General features: G+C 31.5%; 4 non-coding genes across 4 annotated transcripts; all 4 read right to left on the bottom strand.

Moving 5' to 3' along the window:
- Positions 1-2,181: 2,181 nt before the first annotated feature.
- trnaa-ugc (transfer RNA alanine (anticodon UGC)) lies at positions 2,182-2,253 on the bottom strand. The gene has a single exon. It is a non-coding gene; the product is annotated as a tRNA-Ala (tRNA).
- Positions 2,254-2,348: 95 nt separating this feature from the next.
- Positions 2,349-2,420, bottom strand: trnaa-ugc (transfer RNA alanine (anticodon UGC)). The gene has a single exon. It is a non-coding gene; the product is annotated as a tRNA-Ala (tRNA).
- Positions 2,421-2,970: 550 nt separating this feature from the next.
- Positions 2,971-3,042, bottom strand: trnat-cgu (transfer RNA threonine (anticodon CGU)). The gene has a single exon. It is a non-coding gene; the product is annotated as a tRNA-Thr (tRNA).
- A 7,112-nt stretch (positions 3,043-10,154) lies between these two features.
- trnaq-cug (transfer RNA glutamine (anticodon CUG)) lies at positions 10,155-10,226 on the bottom strand. The gene has a single exon. It is a non-coding gene; the product is annotated as a tRNA-Gln (tRNA).
- Positions 10,227-24,431: the final 14,205 nt, after the last annotated feature.

Here is a 24,431-nt window from a genome sequence, read left to right as displayed (position 1 = left end):
ATAGTAATTCATTTGTATTTTCTTACCATCTCATTCGCAACCATCTAGCCATCTAAGACGTTTTCTGCTTGGATTTTGTTCATGCACATCGACGATACCGGAACAAGCTCGTTTTCCACGCAGAGTCGATTCACCGTCGAGTCGTTGTGGGTTTTGGACCCTCTGTGATCCCTCAGGGCTGCTAGTCGAACAGGGGTTAAAATTGTCTGACGTGTGTCCGTGGTTACCGCTCGCTGTGTCCCGCGATACTGCCAACGGGGGTGTGTCAATTACGGCAGCAAAACCGGGGGGTGTTAACAACCCCGTAGACTCAACCAGTCGCGTTAGCCCTACTACAGAACATATAATTAGTATTACACATTAACATACAAGCAACTTACTGCATAAATCATAACTCACCAAGTGGATGTACATAACTGGATGTGTCAACTGTTTCTGTAGAAATGTATGAAATATTATGTTGAATAACAAATACACATTAACAACAATTAAATGTTACAAACACAGAAAACAGACCTTCAAAAAGTTGAGATATTCCTTCAATGCTTCTAATAGCTTGGATTGTTTCAAGCTCAGATGTGCCTACACAATAAATAAACCTGTTAAGTGAGAAAAACATTATAACCTTAAAATTCTTACAACAGAAATAACAACAGAAATAAGTAGAAAGGACGTACCAGCAACACACACTTACCAAGAATGCTAGAGTCCATTGCAACTTTTCCAAATGGTATCTTGGTGTCTTAGCGTCTTCGTGTCTTGAACGACCGTTTGTAAACTGAACTATGAAACAAACAGCTATACATGCTGTTTTACCTGGAACACACCTCTTAACATTTACATATTTAAATATTTGTGTCTGATGGCCAGTCATTGCGGCCTAGGGTGTCATAAACCATGGTTCGTGTTTGTGACCCCCCACTTGTTGGGTGGGGGAATATGCGTCTGGAAATCCATTGTAGTAAAAGACAATCCATACCTGTCTGCCATCCTGACATTGTTATAAACACAATGAAACATTAACATATAGTTACACTGTTCTAATTAACCATTTAATGTAGATATCTAGTGGAGCCTAACCAGATTAACAGTAGGTGTGTGAGTGTGTGTGTGTGTGTGTGTGTGTGTGTGTGTGTATGTGTATTGTCCTGTGAAGAAAAAACTAAGTTTCACGTTTATTTGTTTCATAAATACATTTATTTTTAAATATACATTTATATTTAGACAGCATTAATCATGATGTTGGCTTTAAGACACTAACTTAAACCATTATTGTGTATGAGTAGTGGTGGAGTGATGTGTGGGTGTATGTGTTTGATGTTTCTTTTAACAGACAAAACAATGCTTGCCTCTTTACTCTTTATTAGACCTATTATCGTAAGCCAAAGAATCAAATAGGTTTTATTTTAACTTTTCCTTAAAATACTTGCTATGCCTACCACCAAATGCTTTGTCTATCTTTTTCTCCGTGGTACAAAAACCTAATTGTTTTCACGCTCACTAGAACTAACAACAGTGTTGCTGTAAAATACTTAAAATGTGTCTGATTTACACATACGGTAGCCATTTTAAAGCTTTTCTCTTAGAAACCCAACAGTATACGAATGCTTAAACATTACATACAGACATTGTTACAGCATTGGGGCTCCATAAAAAACTTTTGATGTTAAAAAACCTAGGTATGTGTGTGTGTGTGTGTGTGTGTGCGTAGAATGGGGTGTGTGGGGGTGGGCGGGAGGGGGCTGTGTGGGCCCTTGTTCTGTCAGTCAACATTACCTGCCATTCAAGGATTGTGATGTGGGTTAGGGAGAGGTGTGTGGGGCTGGGGGTCTGTGTTTGGGGATGGGGTGTTTGGGGGTGGGTGTGTGGGGGTGGGTGTGTGGGGATGGGGTGTGTTGGGTGGGGTGTGTGTGTGTGTGTGTGTGTGTGTGTGTGAGAGAGAGTAGAATGGGGTGTGTGGGGCTGGGAGAGGTGGGACAGGGTGGGAGGGGTGTCTGTGAGGAACCATGGCCTGTCGGTCAAAATGATCTGTCAATCAAAACTAGTCTGTCATACACAGAGGTGGTCATAAATCATATTTTGACAGTTAGTGTAGGATATATACTACTGACCGTTCTTAAAGCCATCGGCTTTAGAAGCACACTCAAAGCTTTTTTCTAGTAGAGTGAAACAACAAGCTGCTGGAGATGCAGGGGATTGAACCCTGGACCTCATACATGCAAAGCATGCGCTCTACCACTGAGCTACATCCCCTTTTGTAGCAAGGCAGGATTGCTGTGGCTCGATAGCGCTATTGTAGAGAATAAGACAGACAGGCAAGACATGGTCCCTAATTAAAAACTTTTGAATGGAGATGCTGGGGCTTGAATCCAAGACCTCATACATGCAAAGCATGCGCTCTACCACTGAGCTACATCCCCAACTTGTGCTGCTTAGGGTAAACCTCCAGTGGTGTATAAAGTACCTGAAGGCCATACTTGAGTAAAAGTACAAGTATCTTACCAGAAATTTACTTAGAATTAAAAGTCACCTTTTAAAATATTACTTGAGTAAAAGTCTAAAAGTATCTGATGTTTAATGTACTTAAGTATTAAAAGTAATTTTATATTAAATGTACTTAAGTATTAAAAGTAGAAGTGAAAGTAAATGCTGTTAGTATAAACTGAAGCGGTCATTTAGAAAAATATAAGATTGTGAAGGTTAAAACGGGCTTGTGATTGAGTCTGACTAAGTACCTGGATATTTCAAAGGGATTGTGACACTCTGGAGCTCATACAGGCATGACATGCAGTACCTCTAAGCTGCCATCCCCATGTAGAGGAAATGTGCTGGTGTGGAAGCACAGCATTAATGTGGTAAATAAGACCTGCAAGGGAAATTAGGAAAAGAGTTGTGTTTCTTAAATTAGCCTAGGGGGAATGTGAACTAGAGCATATTGGTCATGTTTTAAAACGAGAGCATGCATGTTCAAGGTACGAACGGGGATTGAACCCATGATCGTCGGTTTACGAGACCAACACCTTACCACTTGGCCATCACACCTCTCTAGGAAACTGGCAGAAAGTTGAAAAAACGTTCTTGTGCAGAAGTAAAAACTGGAAGCTGAGCACATTCTTAAAGTTCAAGAATAACAAGCAGATCGCCAGCTTGATAGTCACCGTTCTTAAAGCCATCGGCTTTAGAAACACACTTGACCATAGTTTTTAACCTGCTTTCACCCTTGTCTGTTTTAATCTTTACCTAACTAATTGGGCAAAAGGGCCAGGGGTTTGGTCACTTTTGGCCAGCCTTCTCTGGCCTTCTCTAACTAGCAGGTACTATTGACCTCACTTGTTTGTTAGTTTAAGTCCAAAAGTGGGTGTGGCCCATACGGGGATCAAACGCACGACCTTGGCGTTATTAGCACCGCGCCCTAACCAACTGAGCTAACCGGCCAGTGCACAAAGGGAAGGTCATATACCCACATACCCGATTCTACACTGACAGCCCTTCAGTTATGGAGCTGCCCACAGAAACGATGGAGAGCTTTACTGTTGTTGAGCAGAACAGATCTTCGTGTGAGATGACTGAGGTTCATGTATTTTTCTTTTAAGAATAAATAAAAGCTGATGCTTTGAACCTCATACTTTCCTAATACTTTTATTCTACACGCTCTAAATTTCTTTTAGTCTTCTGCCATGTGCAGTGCAAGAATTCACTAAATTACACAGCAGTTCTCTTTTTTATTGACAAAATTGACAAAATGTTATTAATAAAATTGATTGTAAGCATTTATAAAGGTCATGCCACGTTCATTAGGTGAAATGAAGCCAGAATTAAAGATGGCAGAAGAACAGGGTGATATTCTTACTTTCAGTGATTAAATTACTCAGGTTAGAAAGTCCTGATACACAGCACATGCTCACCTGACTCTCAGCCATGCTAGCTTTAATCATTAAAGTGGGTGTGACCCTGATTCTGAATCATTCTCGTACCCGTCTGATTCCTGCTGATTTAGACGCATTAAACTGGTTTTACAGAGACGAGAACTGAACCCCTCCCCTCCCGGAGTATAGTGGTAATGATAATTCACCTCGCTCTCGACTGTTTCTTCTCTCTCAGTCAGGTTCTGAATGGCGCTGATCCATACCCGTCTACTTGCCTCACAGTCGGCCTGGAACGTACAGCTCCTGTACACACACGGTGATAGATACAGATTATATAGGATGCAGACACACAGACAGATTGAGTAGATAGATAAACAGATAGATAGACAGACATTCAGACAGACAGATGGATAGACAGATAGATAAATAGTCTGTCTATCTACCTGTCTGTCTGTCTATTGATCATCTGTCTGTCTATCTCTGATGATTATAGATCTGGACTTACCTTGTGGGCGTGACCACCCGGAAGCAGAAGTGTCGCCTGGCGTCCTCGCAGCTCTGGACCGAACAGCGCTGCAGGTCTTCAGCCAGCACCGTGAAGTCACGCTGGGGGAATAGAACATAAAACCTTCTTATTAATACAGTCGATGATATAAACGCCGTTGAAATCGTCCCAGACTTAAACAGGGGGGGGGGGGGGGGGGGGGGGTTGGGGGGGCGGTTTGGGGCACAGCCCGGCACAGAAGTCGACCTCTGCTGTGATGCGCCTGAATTATGAAGGGCGTAAGACTGCGGTGCATTATGGGTATTTCAGGAGAGAGCTGATTTAGATCATGTAAAGTCATGTGACCTACCTTAAACCTCTTCTTGTATAGAAGCTGATTGTTCTGTATGATGAACCACCGCCTGCAGATCAAACACATCATATATATAATATTGAGTGTATAAATATAATATTGTGTATATATAATATTGACAATTATACAGTGTATCACAAAAGTGAGTACACCCCTCACATTTCTGCAAATATTTCATTATATCTTTTCATGGGACAACACTATAGACATGAAACTTGGATATAACTTAGAGTAGTCAGTGTACAGCTTGTATAGCAGTGTAGATTTACTGTCTTCTGAAAATAACTCAACACACAGCCATTAATGTCTAAATAGCTGGCAACATAAGTGAGTACACCCCACAGTGAACATGTCCAAATTGTGCCCAAATGTGTCGTTGTCCCTCCCTGGTGTCATGTGTCAAGGTCCCAGGTGTAAATGGGGAGCAGGGCTGTTAAATTTGGTGTTTTGGGTACAATTCTCTCATACTGGCCACTGGATATTCAACATGGCACCTCATGGCAAAGAACTCTCTGAGGATGTGAGAAATAGAATTGTTGCTCTCCACAAAGATGGCCTGGGCTATAAGAAGATTGCTAACACCCTGAAACTGAGCTACAGCATGGTGGCCAAGGTCATACAGCGGTTTTCCAGGACAGGTTCCACTCGGAACAGGCTTCGCCAGGGTCTACCATAGAAGTTGAGTCCACGTGTTCGGCGTCATATCCAGAGGTTGGCTTTAAAAAATAGACACATGAGTGCTGCCAGCATTGCTGCAGAGGTTGAAGACGTGGGAGGTCAGCCTGTCAGTGCTCAGACCATACGCCGCACACTGCATCAACTCGGTCTGCATGGTCGTCATCCCAGAAGGAAGCTGACGCACAAGAAAGCCCGCAAACAGTTTGCTGAAGACAAGCAGTCCAAGAACATGGATTACTGGAATGCCCTGTGGTCTGACGAGACCAAGATAAACTTGTTTGGCTCAGATGGTGTCCAGCATGTGTGGCGGCGCCCTGGTGAGAAGTACCAAGACAACTGTATCTTGCCTACAGTCAAGCATGGTGGTGGTAGCATCATGGTCTTGGGCTGCATGAGTGTTGCCGGCACTGGGGAGCTGCGGTTCATTGAGGGAAACATAAATTCCAACATGTACTGTGACATTCTGAAACAGAGCATGATCCCCTCCCTTTGAAAACTGGGCCTCATGGCAGTTTTCCAACAGGATAACGACCCCAAACACAACCTCCAAGATGACAACTGCCTTGCTGAGGAAGCTGAAGGTGAAGGTGATGGACTAAACCCAATTGAGCACCTGTGGCGTATCCTCAAGTGGAAGGTGGAGGAGTTCAAGGTGTCTAACATCCACCAGCTCCGTGATGTCATCATGGAGGAGTGGAAGAGGATTCCAGTAGCAACCTGTGCAGCTCTGGTGAATTCCATGCCCAGGAGGGTTAAGGCAGTGCTGGATAATAATGGTGGTCACACAAAATATTGACACTTTGGGCACAATTTGGACATGTTCACTGTGGGGTGTACTCACTTATGTTGCCAGCCATTTAGACATTAATGGCTGTGTGTTGAGTTATTTTCAGAAGACAGTAAATCTACACTGCTATACAAGTTGTACACTGACTACTCTAAGTTATATCCAAGTTTTATTTCTATAGTGTTGTCCCATGAAAAGATATAATAAAATATTTGCAGAAATGTGAGGGGTGTACTCACTTTTGTGATATACTGTATATATATATATATATATATATATACAATAAGCCTTAGTGTACAGACCTGTTCCAGGTTTTAAACACACTCCTGGTCCTCTTAAACAGAAACCCCTTCATCAGGAGCGCTTCCTGGGTCCCCGTGCCGCCCCCGTGACCCGGGTCGCCCCCAGAGGACGCCCGGGGAGGCGCCCTGCAACACAGCACACGCAGAAACCTCTGTCTCAGAGAAGCAGCCATCGTAAATGAGGAGAAAATCAAAATGCTGCTGCTGAAGAGCACAGGTCCACATTGTGATGTCACAGCGTTCCAAGGGAGCAGAGTGAATTTACCTTTACCATATATGGGCATGACTGGATTCATGTGACTGCACATATACTGACTTGATTTCCACTGTGGGACGGCTTCTGGAGGGTGTGCATGTTCTCCCCATGTCTTGGGGGTAATGGGGTACCCTAGGTACGTATGTGTGTGTGTGTGACACACCCTGGTACTGACACACCCCCATACTATGACACACCCTGGTACTGGTACTGACACAACCCATGCCATGACACACCCTGGTACTGACACACCCCCATACCATGACACACCCCCATACCATGACACACCCTGGTACTGACACACCCCATACCATGACACACCCTGGTACTGACACACCCCATACCATGACACACCCCATACCATGACACACCCCCATACCATGACACACCCTGGTACTGGTACTGACACACCACATACCATGACACACCCTGGTACTGACACACCCCATACCACGACACACCCTGGTACTGACACACCCCCATACCATGTATGTACTTTATCCTGGTGTGTTCTTAAGTGGCCCTCCACTATGTTTAAGAGCAGAGAAAACCCCTAAATGATTTTTTTTTACTTAAAACTTCTTGACTTTTATTAGTGAGCACAACATTAGAAAATGTGTGAGTGTGTGTGTGTGTGTGTGGTGTAAAGTGTCTGAATACGTTTGGTTACAGTATGTATACTGACTGTGGTGCAGTAACAGATAGAGGTGCAGTATAAGGGTAACAGTGAGTGTCAGTATGTTGGAGGTGCAGTATAGTGCAGTGAATGTGCAGTATGAATTACATTTGGGTTCATTAGGGATGATCAGGATTATATTCAGAGATCTTAGAACCTCATCACATTCATGCACGTGTCTTTCTTTTACAGATTGAGTGTTTTGGTTTTTGTGGAGGTACGACTGGAAAGGAAACTGTAACAAACGACCTGGTAAATCATCATGGGTAAGTTTTTTAAATTAATATTTAAACTGAATTCACTCATTAAGTCTCCTCTCCTACAGCCGAGACGAACTTGAGACCACACCCAACGGAAGGTGACGAAGACGACGGAGGAAGAGACGACAAAAACGAAGATGCCGGTCCGGTATCTTAGCAAGGCTAAAGAGCCCCTTACAGACCACCGCTACCAAGTCTGTTTGTCACGAACGTCAGGTCACTTTCAAATGATGGATGAACTGAGACTAACATCACAAACATCTATACAGAAAACGTGTACGATGATAATCACAGAATCTTGGATTAATCCAGGTGTGGATCCAAACCTCCAAATCGTTGTCTCTGACAAGTGTGAGATATTTTTAATGCCCCTCACATTCAGGTCAGAAACATGCCATTATTTCAATTTGCCAAACTTAATTACCCTTCTGTAAACCTTAGCAAGTCATGTGACTCATGTGTACCATCCAATGAAACATCTGTGCGTGAGTCTCTGTGGCGCAATTGGTTAGCGCGTTCGGCTGTTAACCGAAAGGGTGGTGGTTCGAGCCCACTCAGTGACGAGTGTCTTTTATTGCCCAACCTGCCTGTTGATCAAACGGATATGAGACACAACAACAATGTGTAGTCCCACAGAATAGTGGAAATAAGTAACTGATAACATCCAGTAAACAACAGTAACACAAGCGCGAATATTCTCCTGATAATCACCGGAAACCGACTGTACAAAGTGGAAGAACGTTCTTTTGGTTTCAGTACATGTTAAATGAAGACACTCGCCCAACATGGGGCTCGAACCCACGACCCTGAGATTAAGAGTCTCATGCTCTACCGACTGAGCTAAGCAACATGTCAGAACAGACAGCTCATCGGTCAGACCATCAGAGAGATGTAGGTTTAATTTACTAACATCACGACCAGATTAAGAACTAATTCACAGTTTACAAACAAACACAATTCAGAATAAGTAACAGAAACAGACACAGACGTACTGTCGCTGTATTGTATTGTATTATAGTGTTAAATTGTGGCCTATTTTATTGAGATTATGCTTTAATGCTGTATTTTCTTAAATGTATTTAATCCAGCACAATGGTTAAACTGCACAACCCAACAAGTTAAAATAACCCATCATGTGTTCTGTCTAATATTTACACAGTGCTGGTTGCCAAATAACACATTTTCACCTGCATTCTGCCTTTTCTTTCCTGTATGCCAAAAACAGTCGCCATTGCAGGTCTACAACACGTTACAGAAACACTTGGGACACTTTATTTTTGCTTTCTTTATCTTGCCGGTGTCACGTTGTATTGAAACTAAAATAAATAAATGAAAAATTAAAATTTAAAAGCGAGTGTTTAGGTTCATTCATCATCTTAACACATATTACAAACTAATCAAGCTCGTCAAATTTCAGACATTGTTCACGTAAACAAAAATCTAAGTTGGAAGAACAAGGTGATTCATTTATTTATAGACGGTGCTGTTTATGGTTTTACACTTAAAAACATGAACAGTTAAAAAATAACAACAAACACAACATCAACAATTTAATATCAATGTCACAAATCTGTACCCAAGCAACAAGCTGTAATTTATCTAGCAGCACTAGATGGGAACGATCTCTGTACAACATTTTGAACTTCACTTTAAAAGTCAGTTCAGTGTGTTTTACTGTAGTAAGAATAGCTCCACATGTTTTGTACGTAGTGTTTATGGTATTTACGCTGGATGGATAGATGGAAGTTAACATGTAATCTAAGGTGACTCTTAAGTTTATTCGCTGCTGTTGGCTTATAAAGTTTTACTGAACAAACTGGCTCGTATTTTGGCACTGATGTACCTTCCTGAATGGTGATCTGTTTGGTCGACACAACTAGCACAAGTAATCGTGGTCTACACCCCACAAGCGCTCTGTTGTACTTGCACATGCGCTGAACGCTACCATCCTGAAACTGCTAACGTTTCTAAACCTTGGAACACTGGGCCCCAAATAAAGGCTTTAAGGTTCCTCCGAAATTTGAACTCAGATTGCTGGATTCAGAGTCCAGAGTGCTAACCATTACACCATGACACCACAAAAACTAAATGTAATGATTCGCCATTTACTAAGTAAATAAAGCCAAAAAGAAAAATACAAACAACTTCTAACTTTACTTTAACATCTCAGGTGATTTAAACTTATGTGATTGATATAACTGACTGAAATCAATTGACAAAACTGAGGTAATTTAGAAGTTTTAAACACTAAATAAAAGTAATTTTAGTTAAACATTGCCACCCAAGTATCAAAATCACAACAAAACGTTCCACTGTTGGAAAATTGCACTAAGTTCAGGACGCAGTTGGCTGGTAGTTGGCGCTGTAAACAATGACTTGCCGCTTTGTGTTCTAATTTAGCATAGAGCAGTCATATGTGAAACACTATTGTCTTCACAGCATTGATAATAGTGTTTTTACCTAAATAAAACCAGGTTCCACCGAGACTTGAACTCGGATCGCTGGATTCAGAGTCCAGAGTGCTAACCATTACACCATGGAACCACAGCAGACATGTTATTTAATGAAGAATTCAACACAAAGGTTATTAATTACACCATTAGCTCCACATGTTTTATGTAGTGTTTATGGTATTTAAGCTGGATGGATAGATGGAAGTTAACATGTCAGACATCCCAAGTTACAAAAACTCATTTCAGGGAGTAAAAAAAAAGCTAAAACCCTCTCGCACACAGCAAAGTATATGAGTGAGGGAACTGAGCTACTAAACTAACTGTTCGCGTCACAAACACATTAATGTGTACTACATAGTGCACCAGGTAGTGTGCAAGATAATAGATTTATGTTCCCTACATAGTGCACTAGATTGTATATTAAAAAAGAATTTATGTTTTTTACTTAGTGCACTAGATAGTGTACTAGATAATAGACTTATGTTTCTTACATAATGCTTTAGGTAGCGTATTAGTTAACGGATTTATGTTTCCTACATAGTGCACTAGACAGTGAATTGGACAATTGGTTTATTTTCCCTACACAGTGCACTAGAAAGTGTATTACATAATTAATTATGTTCCCTACATAGTGCACTAGATTGTATATTTGATCATAGATTTATGTTCCCTACTTAGTGCACTGGACAGTATATTAGACAATTGATTTATGTTCCCTACACAGTGCGCTAGAGTGTATATCAGCGCTAGAGTGTATAACGGATTTAATACGCGATCGTATCAAAAAAGTCTGTGTTGCCTTCGTATGTGTGTGTGTGCACTCTTGGCCACTCGTTCTAGATTCCGGGAGATTTTATCTGACTTGTGGGAATCAGGGAGCCGCTATGTATATATACGGGAGACTCCAGGAACTTTTGGGAGACTTGGGATGTCTGTAGTGTAGTCCTCTCTAAAGCTACCTGAGAGATACATAGTGGTGGGCTGATCCATCCAAATATCGATAGTGTCGATACCAACGTTGTTATTGGAATCGGATCGATACTAGAGTGATGGGATTGATACCTTAGATTCAGTTTTTAAACATGTGTTCTTCAGTTTTAATGTTGTACTGTACTTTGTTTTAAGACAGATAAGAAGTGCAGTGAAAGGAATTAATTTAGTTTTATTATATTATTGTTTATGAACAAAAAACTTTCTATGAAAAAAGAATTGACGTTCTTTAATATTTCTCTGTACTTTATTTTACAAAAAGCCAGAGTGTACAATGAGAGGAGGAATTATGTTTCTTATTATATAATTGTTTCTCAACAAAAAACTCAGACTTCATTAAAGTTTATTACATTAATAAAATTACTTTTTATTCACCTACACACTGTAGTGGGTTTTTACTGCACATGATGAACTAACAAACACAAAATCATTTATTAGTCAAAGCAAATTGATGATACATTCACCTCATAAATCATGATACACTGCTCTACTCTACATCGGATCGATACCAAATTTTGCAGTATCACACAACACTGATACAGATGTGTTAATGGAGATGTTTTACTGCTAAGCTGCTGTTCAACTCCAGTCCAGTTGGTGACGCTGGTGCGTCTTAAGTTGTTCTGCCAGCCGCCATTAAACATCATAAGAAGAACAAGAAGCTGCTGTGTTTGTACTGTAGAGCCTCATCTGTAAGTAAAATATGTATTTAATTATAACCCTTATATTTAATTATAACCACATTCTAATTAATAATAAAACTAGAGTTTATAATAAAACATCACTGTGAGGATTTGAGGAGTTTTATTTAAACAAACAAACTATTAGCTGCTCCGCTAACTGTTAGCACCACACATGATTCAGTACTGATGAACCGATTCATTTGAACCGATCCAGCAAAATGAATCAATTGATCGGAACTGATTGAGTTTCTTCATGATTAAATCTCACAGTTTTATATAAACACGTCATATTTTTAAACTTTGTTTATAGTTGAACTTTGTTTATAGTTGAACTTTGTTTACAGTTGAACTTTGTTTATAGTTGAACTTTGTTTACAGTTGAATTTTGTTTGTTGTTGATATTTATAGTTGAACTTTGTTTACAGGTTAACTTTGTTTATAGTCTATCTGTCTGTCTATTAGATCTTTAATAATGCAGTCAGCAGAAGAGGGAGACGTCACCCCCGTGGATCTACAATATGAAGAATTCCAGAAGAAAATAATACAAAAGGAGGAGGATGATGATGACGATGATGATTTCTTCTGTAAGTAAATATACGTAGAGGATGATGACACTTTTCCACCAGACAGTATGGTACAGTACAGTGTCTGGATTTAAGTTTGAATCTAACTAGGATTTGTTTATGATTAGGAACCAAACCCACAACCTTCAGTTTCCTCCAGTTGTTGAGTTTCTTCTTCTCATATTGATGAATTTCAGGTGAAGTCACTTTAATCCCTGCAGAACTTGTGGCTTCTGTGGAACTGCTCTTCTCAGAGGACCAACAGTGTGGAGGTTTCCAGATGAAGCCTGTGAAGAAAGAAGAACCTGAAGATAAAGATGAACTCAGTAAGACTTGAGCAAAATCATTTCTCCTAATTTGAACGTGTCTGAATGTCTTGTAATATTTTAGTATATTTAGTGCATAAGTGAGCAGGTGAGTGAAATGAGGAGACAGAAGATAAAGAAGATTAAACAGATCATGCTGACTGTACCGTGTTTACACTAGTATATAATTACAGAGTAATGCCAGGTGAATACAAGTGGCTGAATGATTGGGTAATGAATGAGAAGAAATAAAGTCGAGTATATAAGCTGATATATTCAATATATACGTGATTGTTTGTGCTGATGGTCCTGGAGAGATGAGTCTGCACCTTCCATCCAGATCTTAACTCTCCTCCTTTTTTTGGAAAGTGTTGCAGGCCTGAAACGCAGGAATGGATGTTTATTAATAAATGAAATGAAGTTGAGCAGATAAAAGATGAAACATCTCAGCTTCATCCTGTCTGACATCAAATAAAAGTCAAAGTCTGTGTTTATATTATTATTTGCTTTTTCCATACTGTCCCAACTTTTTCTGATTTGGGGTTGTATTGTTATTATTAGTATTATTAAATCTGCTGAAACCCTGTTTGAACAAAGGTTTATAGGTCGTGTTTTTGACAGATAGTATAGAAGTACGTGTCTGTTAGTTCTAACTTAAGTGCTTAATAAAGAAGTTGGTCGTTACTACCAACAATAACAAACTTATTTTTCTTCTTTCACAAAACAAAGAAATTTCAGGTGAAGGAACCTCGATCCCTGTGGAACACGTCACCTCTGAGGAACACCTCACCCCAGAGGACCAACAGTGTGGAGGTTTCCAGATGAAGCCTGTGAAGAAGGAAGAACCTGAAGATAAAGATGAACTCAGTAAGATATTTTTTATCTTGAGTAAAATAAGATTTGGATTGAATAGAATCAGAGGAACCTGGGATGAAGCATCATACAGTGAAAGCTTGTATTGTGCTCATGCAGATCAGTGTGAGCAGGAAATGATGAATGCAGGATGAATCACGTTACAGGACTTTAGCATCAGATCTCAGTTTAACAATTACTAACAGTATTTATTATTTATAATGTTATAAATGTATTTATTATTTATAATGTTATAAATGTATTTGATTATTTATCATGTTATAAATGTATATTATTATTTATAATGTTATACAGTGGGGTCAAAAAGTATTTAGTAAGCCACTGATTGTGCAGGTTCTCCTACTTAGAAAGATGAGAGAGGTCTGTAATTTTCATCATAGGTACACTTCAACTATGAGAGACAAAATGGGAAAAAAAAAATCCAGGAAATCACATTGTAGCATTTTTAAAGAATTTATTTGGAAATTATGGTGGAAAATAAGAAAAGAGATTTGGTCACCCACAAACAAGCAAGATTTCTGGCTCTCACAGACCTGTAACTTCTTCTTTAAGAAGCTCTTCTGTCCTTCACTCGTTACCCGTATTAATGGCACCTGTTTGACCTCGTTATCTGTATAAAAGACACCTGTCCACAGCCTCAAACAGTCAGACTCCAAACTCAACCATGGCCAAGACCAAAGAGCTGTCGAAGGACACCAGGAAGAAAATTGTAGACCTGCACCAGGCTGGGAAGAGTGAATCTACAATAGGCAAGCAGGTTGGTGTGAATAAATCAACTGTGGGAGCAATTGTAAGAAAATGGAAGACATACAAGACCATTGATAATCTCCCTTGGGGTCAAGATCTCATCCCGTGGGGTCAAAATGATCATGAGAACGGTGAGCAAAAATCCCAGAACTACACGGAGGGACCTGATGAATGACCTGCAGAGAGCTGGGACCAAAGTAACAAAGGCTACCATCAGTAAACACACTACGCCGAGAGGGACTCAAATCCTGCAAAGCGAGGCGTGTCCCCCTGCTTAAGCCAGTACCCCAGGCCAGGCCCGTCTGAAGTTTGCCAGAGAGCATATGGATGATCCAGAAGAGGATTGGGAGAATATCATGTGGTCAGATGAAACCAAAATGGAACTTTTTGGTAAAAACTCAACTCGTCGTGTTTGGAGGAAGAAGAAGAACCCAAGAACACCATACCTACTGTGAAGCATGGGGGTGGAAACATCATGCTTTGGGGCTGTTTTTCTGCAAAGGGGACAGGACGACTGTTCCGTGTTAAGGGCAGAATGAACGGGGCCATGTATCGTGAGATTTTAAGCCAAAACCTCCTTCCATCAGTGACAGCATTGAAGATGGAACGTGGCTGGGTCTTCCAGCATGACAATGATCCCAAACACACCGCTCGGGCAATGAAGGAGTGGCTCCATAAAAAGCATTTCAAGGTCCTGGAGTGGCCTAGCCAGTCTCCAGACCTCAACCCCATAGAAAATTTGTGGAGTCCGTGTTGCCCAGCGACAGCCCCAAAACATCACTGCTCTAGAGGAGATCTGCATGGAGGAATGGGCCAAAATACCAGCTACAGTGTGTGCAAACCTGGTGAAGACTTACAGGAAACGTTTGACCTCCGTCATTGCCAACAAAGGTTATGTTACAAAGTATTGAGTTGAACTTTTGTTATTGACCAAATACTTATTTTCCACCATAATTTACAAATAAATTATTTAAAAATCCTACAATGTGATTTCCTGGATTTTTTTTCTCATTTTGTCTCTCATAGTGTAAGTGTACCTATGATGAAAATTACAGACCTCTCTCATCTTTCTAAGTAGGAGAACATGCACAATCAGTGGCTGACTAAATACTTTTTGGCCCCACTGTAAATGTATTTGATTATTGATAATGTTGTAAATGTATATGATTATTTATAATGTTATAAATAGGGATGTAATGATACACTCTGCCCACGATGCGATACGATTTACGATACTGAGTTCACGATACGATTTTTTTTTTAACAAAATGAAATTAAAGACGAATTATGACAGTTTTCTTTTTTCTTTAAAAAATAAAATAGAATACTGTCTGTGTGCTTATCTTTTATTTATCTAAATAAACAACAATCAAAACAATGCTGCACATTTACCCTCACATTTCACATTGTCTAATAAAAACTGAATTGAAAATTTAAAACAAATCCCACATTAAATAAATAATACAAATAAAAAAAGAAATTTCAAATAAATAAACTAATGTTTTGCCTGTTCTCCCTCCAAGCTTGGTAAAGTGCTGTAAAGTAAAGTTATGGCATTACAGTATGGCTAAAGTGCGGGCGCGATGGAATGCAGTATTTAGGCTCCAGTGAGTTAACCAGCAATCAAAATCCCTCATTTTTAGCTACTGAAAGTTATCTCATATCTTTTGCCATGACAATACCAGTGCACCCCGTAATCTCTTTTGCTCAGCGAGCGGTTGTGTAAACGTGCTTTTCAGGGTGGTTTGCCTTTTTATGAATGATTTTCGCTTATGCGGGGTGACCGGAGCTTTATATGTTTATCATGTTTGTTGTGCTTTTTGTGTAGTTCAGTATCCGGTTGTTTTATTTTGTCCATTATCTTTTTTTTATTTTCGGTCTTGAGGAGACCAGAATGCTGCCACACTTCTGATTTGAAAGAGGAGAGGGCATCCTCAAGTTCCACATCTTCACCTTTGGTCGCCTTTTTTCTAGAACTGTGTAGTGACTGGGTTGCCAAGTCAGGCATAACTCACCCATTTTGAATGAAGCCCGATTTGGCAACCAGGCGAAGTGGCTAGCGCAAGTGCTCTTTGCTGTTTAAAGTTAATATCAATTCATTTTACTTGAATTACCGAATTAAATCGTGGCAAAAATGCAGCGATTTTTAACTGTGTATTGGTGAATCTTTACATCCCTAGTTATGAATGTATTTGATTATTTATAATGTTATAAATGTATTTGATTATTTATACTGTTATAAATGTATTTGATTATTTATAATGTTATAAATGTATTTGATTATTTATAATGTTATGAATGTATTTGATTATTTATAATGTTATAAATGTATTTTATTATTTATAATGTTATGAATGTATTTGATTATTTATAATGTTATAAATGTATTTGATTATTTATAATGTTATAAATGTATTTGATTATTTATAATGTTATAAATGTATTTGATTATTTATAATGTTATAAATGTATCGGATTATTTATAATGTTATAAATGTATATTATTATTTATAATGTTATAAATGTATTTGATTATTTATAATGTTATAAATGTATATTATTATTTATAATGTTATAAATGTATCGTATTATTTATAATGTTATAAATGTATCGTATTATTTATAATGTTATAAATGTATATGATTATTTATAATGTTATAAATGTATTTGATTATTTATAATGTTATAAATGTATTTGATTATTTATAATGTTATAAATGTATCGGATTATTTGTAATGTTATAAATGTATATTATTATTTATAATGTTATAAATGTATTTGATTATTCATAATGTTATAAATGTATATTATTATTTATAATGTTATAAATGTATCGTATTATTTATAATGTTATAAATGTATTTGATTATTTATAATGTTATAAATGTATTTGATTATTTATAATGTTATAAATGTATTTGATTATTTATAATGTTATAAATGTATCGGATTATTTATAATGTTATAAATGTATATTATTATTTATAATGTTATAAATGTATTTGATTATTTATAATGTTATAAATGTATATTATTATTTATAATGTTATAAATGTATCGTATTATTTATAATGTTATAAATGTATCGTATTATTTATAATGTTATAAATGTATATGATTATTTATAATGTTATAAATGTATTTGATTATTTATAATGTTATAAATGTATTTGATTATTTATAATGTTATAAATGTATCGGATTATTTATAATGTTATAAATGTATATTATTATTTATAATGTTATAAATGTATTTGATTATTTATAATGTTATAAATGTATATTATTATTTATAATGTTATAAATGTATCGTATTGTTTATAATGTTATAAATGTATCGTATTATTTATAATGTTATAAATGTATCGTATTATTTATAATGTTATAAATGTATATGATTATTTATAATGTTATAAATGTATATTATTATTTATAATGTTATAAATGTATCGTATTATTTATAATGTTATAAATGTATATTATTATTTATAATGTTATAAATGTATCGTATTATTTATAATGTTATAAATGTATATTATTATTTATAATGTTATAAATGTATCGTATTATTTATAATGTTATAAATGTATTTGATTATTTATAATGTTATAAATGTATATTATTATTTATAATGTTATAAATGTATCGTATTATTTATAATGTTATAAATGTATTTGATTATTTATAATGTTATAAATGTATTTGATTATTTATAATGTTATAAATGCATTTGATTATTTATAATGTTATAAATGTATTTATATTTATAATGTTATAAATGTATATTATTATTTATAATGTTATAAATGTATATTATTATTTATAATGTTATAAATGTATTTGATTATTTATAATGTTATAAATGTATTTGATTATTTATAATGTTATAAATGTATTTGATTATTTATAATGTTATAAATGTATTTGATTATTTATAATGTTATAAATGTATTTGATTATTTATAATGTTATAAATGTATATGATTATTTATAATGTTATAAATGTATATGATTATTTATAATGTTATAAATGTATCGTATTATTTATAATGTTATAAATGTATATGATTATTTATAATGTTATAAATGTATCGTATTACTTATAATGTTATAAATGTATATGATTATTTATAATGTTATAAATGTATTTGATTATTTATAATGTTATAAATGTATTTGATTATTTATAATGTTATAAATGTATTTGATTATTTATAATGTTATGAATGTATTTGATTATTTATAATGTTATAAATGTATTTGATTATTTATAATGTTATAAATGTATTTGATTATTTATAATGTTATAAATGTATTTGATTATTTATAATGTTATAAATGTATTTGATTATTTATAATGTTATAAATGTATTGGATTATTTATAATGTTATAAATGTATATTATTATTTATAATGTTATAAATGTATTTGATTATTTATAATGTTATAAATGTATATTATTATTTATAATGTTATAAATGTATCGTATTATTTATAATGTTATAAATGTATTTGATTATTTATAATGTTATAAATGTATCGGATTATTTATAATGTTATAAATGTATATTATTATTTATAATGTTATAAATGTATTTGATTATTTATAATGTTATAAATGTATCGGATTATTTATAATGTTATAAATGTATCGGATTATTTATAATGTTATAAATGTATATTATTATTTATAATGTTATAAATGTATTTGATTATTTATAATGTTATAAATGTATCGGATTATTTATAATGTTATAAATGTATATTATTATTTATAATGTTATAAATGTATTTGATTATTTATAATGTTATAAATGTATATTATTATTTATAATGTTATAAATGTATCGTATTATTTATAATGTTATAAATGTATCGTATTATTTATAATGTTATAAATGTATATGATTATTTATAATGTTATAAATGTATATTATTATTTATAATGTTATAAATGTATCGTATTATTTATAATGTTATAAATGTATTTGATTATTTATAATGTTATAAATGTATATTATTATTTATAATGTTATAAATGTATCGTATTATTTATAATGTTATAAATGTATATGATTATTTATAATGTTATAAATGTATATGATTATTTATAATGTTATAAATGTATATTATTATTTATAATGTTATAAATGTATCGTATTATTTATAATGTTATAAATGTATATTATTATTTATAATGTTATAAATGTATCGTATTATTTATAATGTTATAAATGTATTTGATTATTTATAATGTTATAAATGTATATTATTATTTATAATGTTATAAATGTATCGTATTATTTATAATGTTATAAATGTATATGATTATTTATAATGTTATAAATGTATATTATTATTTATAATGTTATAAATGTATCGTATTGTTTATAATGTTATAAATGTATTTGATTATTTATAATGTTATAAATGTATTTGATTATTTATAATGTTATAAATGTATATGATTATTTATAATGTTATAAATGTATCGTATTATTTATAATGTTATAAATGTATATGATTATTTATAATGTTATAAATGTATTTGATTATTTATAATGTTATAAATGTATTTGATTATTTATAATGTTATAAATGTATTTGATTATTTATAATGTTATAAAAGTATATGATTATTTATAATGTTATAAATGTATTTGATTATTTATAATGTTATAAATGTATTTGATTATTTATAATGTTATAAATGTATTTGATTATTTATAATGTTATAAATGTATCGGATTATTTATAATGTTATAAATGTATATTATTATTTATAATGTTGTAAATGTATTTGATTATTTATAATGTTATAAATGTATATTATTATTTATAATGTTATAAATGTATCGTATTATTTATAATGTTATAAATGTATCGTATTATTTATAATGTTATAAATGTATATGATTATTTATAATGTTATAAATGTATTTGATTATTTATAATGTTATAAATGTATTTGATTATTTATAATGTTATAAATGTATCGGATTATTTGTAATGTTATAAATGTATATTATTATTTATAATGTTATAAATGTATTTGATTATTTATAATGTTATAAATGTATATTATTATTTATAATGTTATAAATGTATCGTATTATTTATAATGTTATAAATGTATTTGATTATTTATAATGTTATAAATGTATTTGATTATTTATAATGTTATAAATGTATTTGATTATTTATAATGTTATAAATGTATCGGATTATTTATAATGTTATAAATGTATATTATTATTTATAATGTTGTAAATGTATTTGATTATTTATAATGTTATAAATGTATATTATTATTTATAATGTTATAAATGTATCGTATTATTTATAATGTTATAAATGTATCGTATTATTTATAATGTTATAAATGTATATGATTATTTATAATGTTATAAATGTATATTATTATTTATAATGTTATAAATGTATCGTATTATTTATAATGTTATAAATGTATCGTATTATTTATAATGTTATAAATGTATATTATTATTTATAATGTTATAAATGTATCGTATTATTTATAATGTTATAAATGTATATTATTATTTATAATGTTATAAATGTATCGTATTATTTATAATGTTATAAATGTATTTGATTATTTATAATGTTATAAATGTATATTATTATTTATAATGTTATAAATGTATCGTATTATTTATAATGTTATAAATGTATTTGATTATTTATAATGTTATAAATGTATTTGATTATTTATAATGTTATAAATGTATTTGATTATTTATAATGTTATAAATGTATTTATATTTATAATGTTATAAATGTATATTATTATTTATAATGTTATAAATGTATATTATTATTTATAATGTTATAAATGTATTTGATTATTTATAATGTTATAAATGTATTTGATTATTTATAATGTTATAAATGTATTTGATTATTTATAATGTTATAAATGTATTTGATTATTTATAATGTTATAAATGTATTTGATTATTTATAATGTTATAAATGTATATGATTATTTATAATGTTATAAATGTATATGATTATTTATAATGTTATAAATGTATCGTATTATTTATAATGTTATAAATGTATATGATTATTTATAATGTTATAAATGTATCGTATTATTTATAATGTTATAAATGTATATGATTATTTATAATGTTATAAATGTATTTGATTATTTATAATGTTATAAATGTATTTGATTATTTATAATGTTATAAATGTATTTGATTATTTATAATGTTATGAATGTATTTGATTATTTATAATGTTATAAATGTATTTGATTATTTATAATGTTATAAATGTATTTGATTATTTATAATGTTATAAATGTATTTGATTATTTATAATGTTATAAATGTATTGGATTATTTATAATGTTATAAATGTATATTATTATTTATAATGTTATAAATGTATTTGATTATTTATAATGTTATAAATGTATATTATTATTTATAATGTTATAAATGTATCGTATTATTTATAATGTTATAAATGTATTTGATTATTTATAATGTTATAAATGTATCGGATTATTTATAATGTTATAAATGTATATTATTATTTATAATGTTATAAATGTATTTGATTATTTATAATGTTATAAATGTATCGGATTATTTATAATGTTATAAATGTATCGGATTATTTATAATGTTATAAATGTATATTATTATTTATAATGTTATAAATGTATTTGATTATTTATAATGTTATAAATGTATCGGATTATTTATAATGTTATAAATGTATATTATTATTTATAATGTTATAAATGTATTTGATTATTTATAATGTTATAAATGTATATTATTATTTATAATGTTATAAATGTATCGTATTATTTATAATGTTATAAATGTATCGTATTATTTATAATGTTATAAATGTATATGATTATTTATAATGTTATAAATGTATATTATTATTTATAATGTTATAAATGTATCGTATTATTTATAATGTTATAAATGTATTTGATTATTTATAATGTTATAAATGTATATTATTATTTATAATGTTATAAATGTATCGTATTATTTATAATGTTATAAATGTATATGATTATTTATAATGTTATAAATGTATATGATTATTTATAATGTTATAAATGTATATTATTATTTATAATGTTATAAATGTATCGTATTATTTATAATGTTATAAATGTATATGATTATTTATAATGTTATAAATGTATATGATTATTTATAATGTTATAAATGTATATTATTATTTATAATGTTATAAATGTATCGTATTATTTATAATGTTATAAATGTATTTGATTATTTATAATGTTATAAATGTATATTATTATTTATAATGTTATAAATGTATCGTATTATTTATAATGTTATAAATGTATATGATTATTTATAATGTTATAAATGTATATTATTATTTATAATGTTATAAATGTATCGTATTATTTATAATGTTATAAATGTATTTGATTATTTATAATGTTATAAATGTATATTATTATTTATAATGTTATAAATGTATCGTATTGTTTATAATGTTATAAATGTATTTGATTATTTATAATGTTATAAATGTATTTGATTATTTATAATGTTATAAATGTATATGATTATTTATAATGTTATAAATGTATCGTATTATTTATAATGTTATAAATGTATATGATTATTTATAATGTTATAAATGTATTTGATTATTTATAATGTTATAAATGTATTTGATTATTTATAATGTTATAAATGTATTTGATTATTTATAATGTTATAAATGTATTTGATTATTTATAATGTTATAAATGTATTTGATTATTTATAATGTTATAAAAGTATATGATTATTTATAATGTTATAAATGTATTTGATTATTTATAATGTTATAAATGTATTTGATTATTTATAATGTTATAAATGTATTTGATTATTTATAATGTTATAAATGTATCGGATTATTTATAATGTTATAAATGTATATGATTATTTATAATGTTATAAATGTATATGATTATTTATAATGTTATAAATGTATTTTAATATTTTTAATGTTATAAATGTATCGGATTATTTATAATGTTATAAATCTTCTTCTTCTTCTTTCGGCTTTTTCCCTTTTTCAGGGGTCGCCACAGCGAGTCATCCTCATGATCGCTCATTGATTTGGCACAGTTTTTACGCCGGATGCCCTTCCTGACACAAACCTCCCTAATTTATCCGGGCTTGGTACCGGCACTGCAATGCACTAGTGCATCTAGCGGCTAGGTATCTATCGGACAATTCAGTGTTTCCAATTAACCTGGTGGCATGTTTTTGGACTGTGGGAGGAAACCGGAGTACCCGGGGGAAACCCACGCAGACACGGGGAGAACATGCAAACTCCACACAGAAAGGACCCGGACCGCCCCACCTGGGGATCGAACCCAGGACCTTCTTGTTGTGAGGCGACAGTGCTACCCACTAAGCCACCGTGCCGCCCATTTATAATGTTATAAATGTATTAGATTATTTATTATGTTATAAATGTATTTGATTATTTATAATGTTATGAATGTATTAGATTATTTATTATGTTATGAATGTGTATGATTATTTATAATGTTATAAATGTATATTATTATTTATAATGTTATAAATGTATTTGATTATTTATAATGTTATAAATGTATTTGATTATTTATAATGTTATAAATGTATTTGATTATTTATAATGTTATAAATGTATTTGATTATTTATAATGTTATAAATGTATATTATTATTTATAATGTTATAAATGTATCGTATTATTTATAATGTTATAAATGTATTTGATTATTTATAATGTTATAAATGTATTTATTATTTATGATGTTATAAATGTACCGTATTATTTATAATGTTATAAATGTATCGTATTATTTATAATGTTATAAATGTATTTGATTATTTATAATGTTATGAATGTATTAGATTATTTATTATGTTATGAATGTGTATGATTATTTATAATGTTATAAATGTATATTATTTTTTATAATGTTATAAATGTATTTATTATTTATAATGTTATAAATGTATTTGATTATTTATAATGTTATAAATGTATTTGATTATTTATAATGTTATAAATGTATTTGATTATTTATAATGTTATAAATGTATATGATTA

Source organism: Trichomycterus rosablanca, chromosome 14 (genome assembly GCF_030014385.1).
Source record: "Trichomycterus rosablanca isolate fTriRos1 chromosome 14, fTriRos1.hap1, whole genome shotgun sequence".
NCBI lineage: Eukaryota > Metazoa > Chordata > Actinopteri > Siluriformes > Trichomycteridae > Trichomycterus > Trichomycterus rosablanca.
This window is presented reverse-complemented; position numbering and strand designations above follow the sequence as displayed.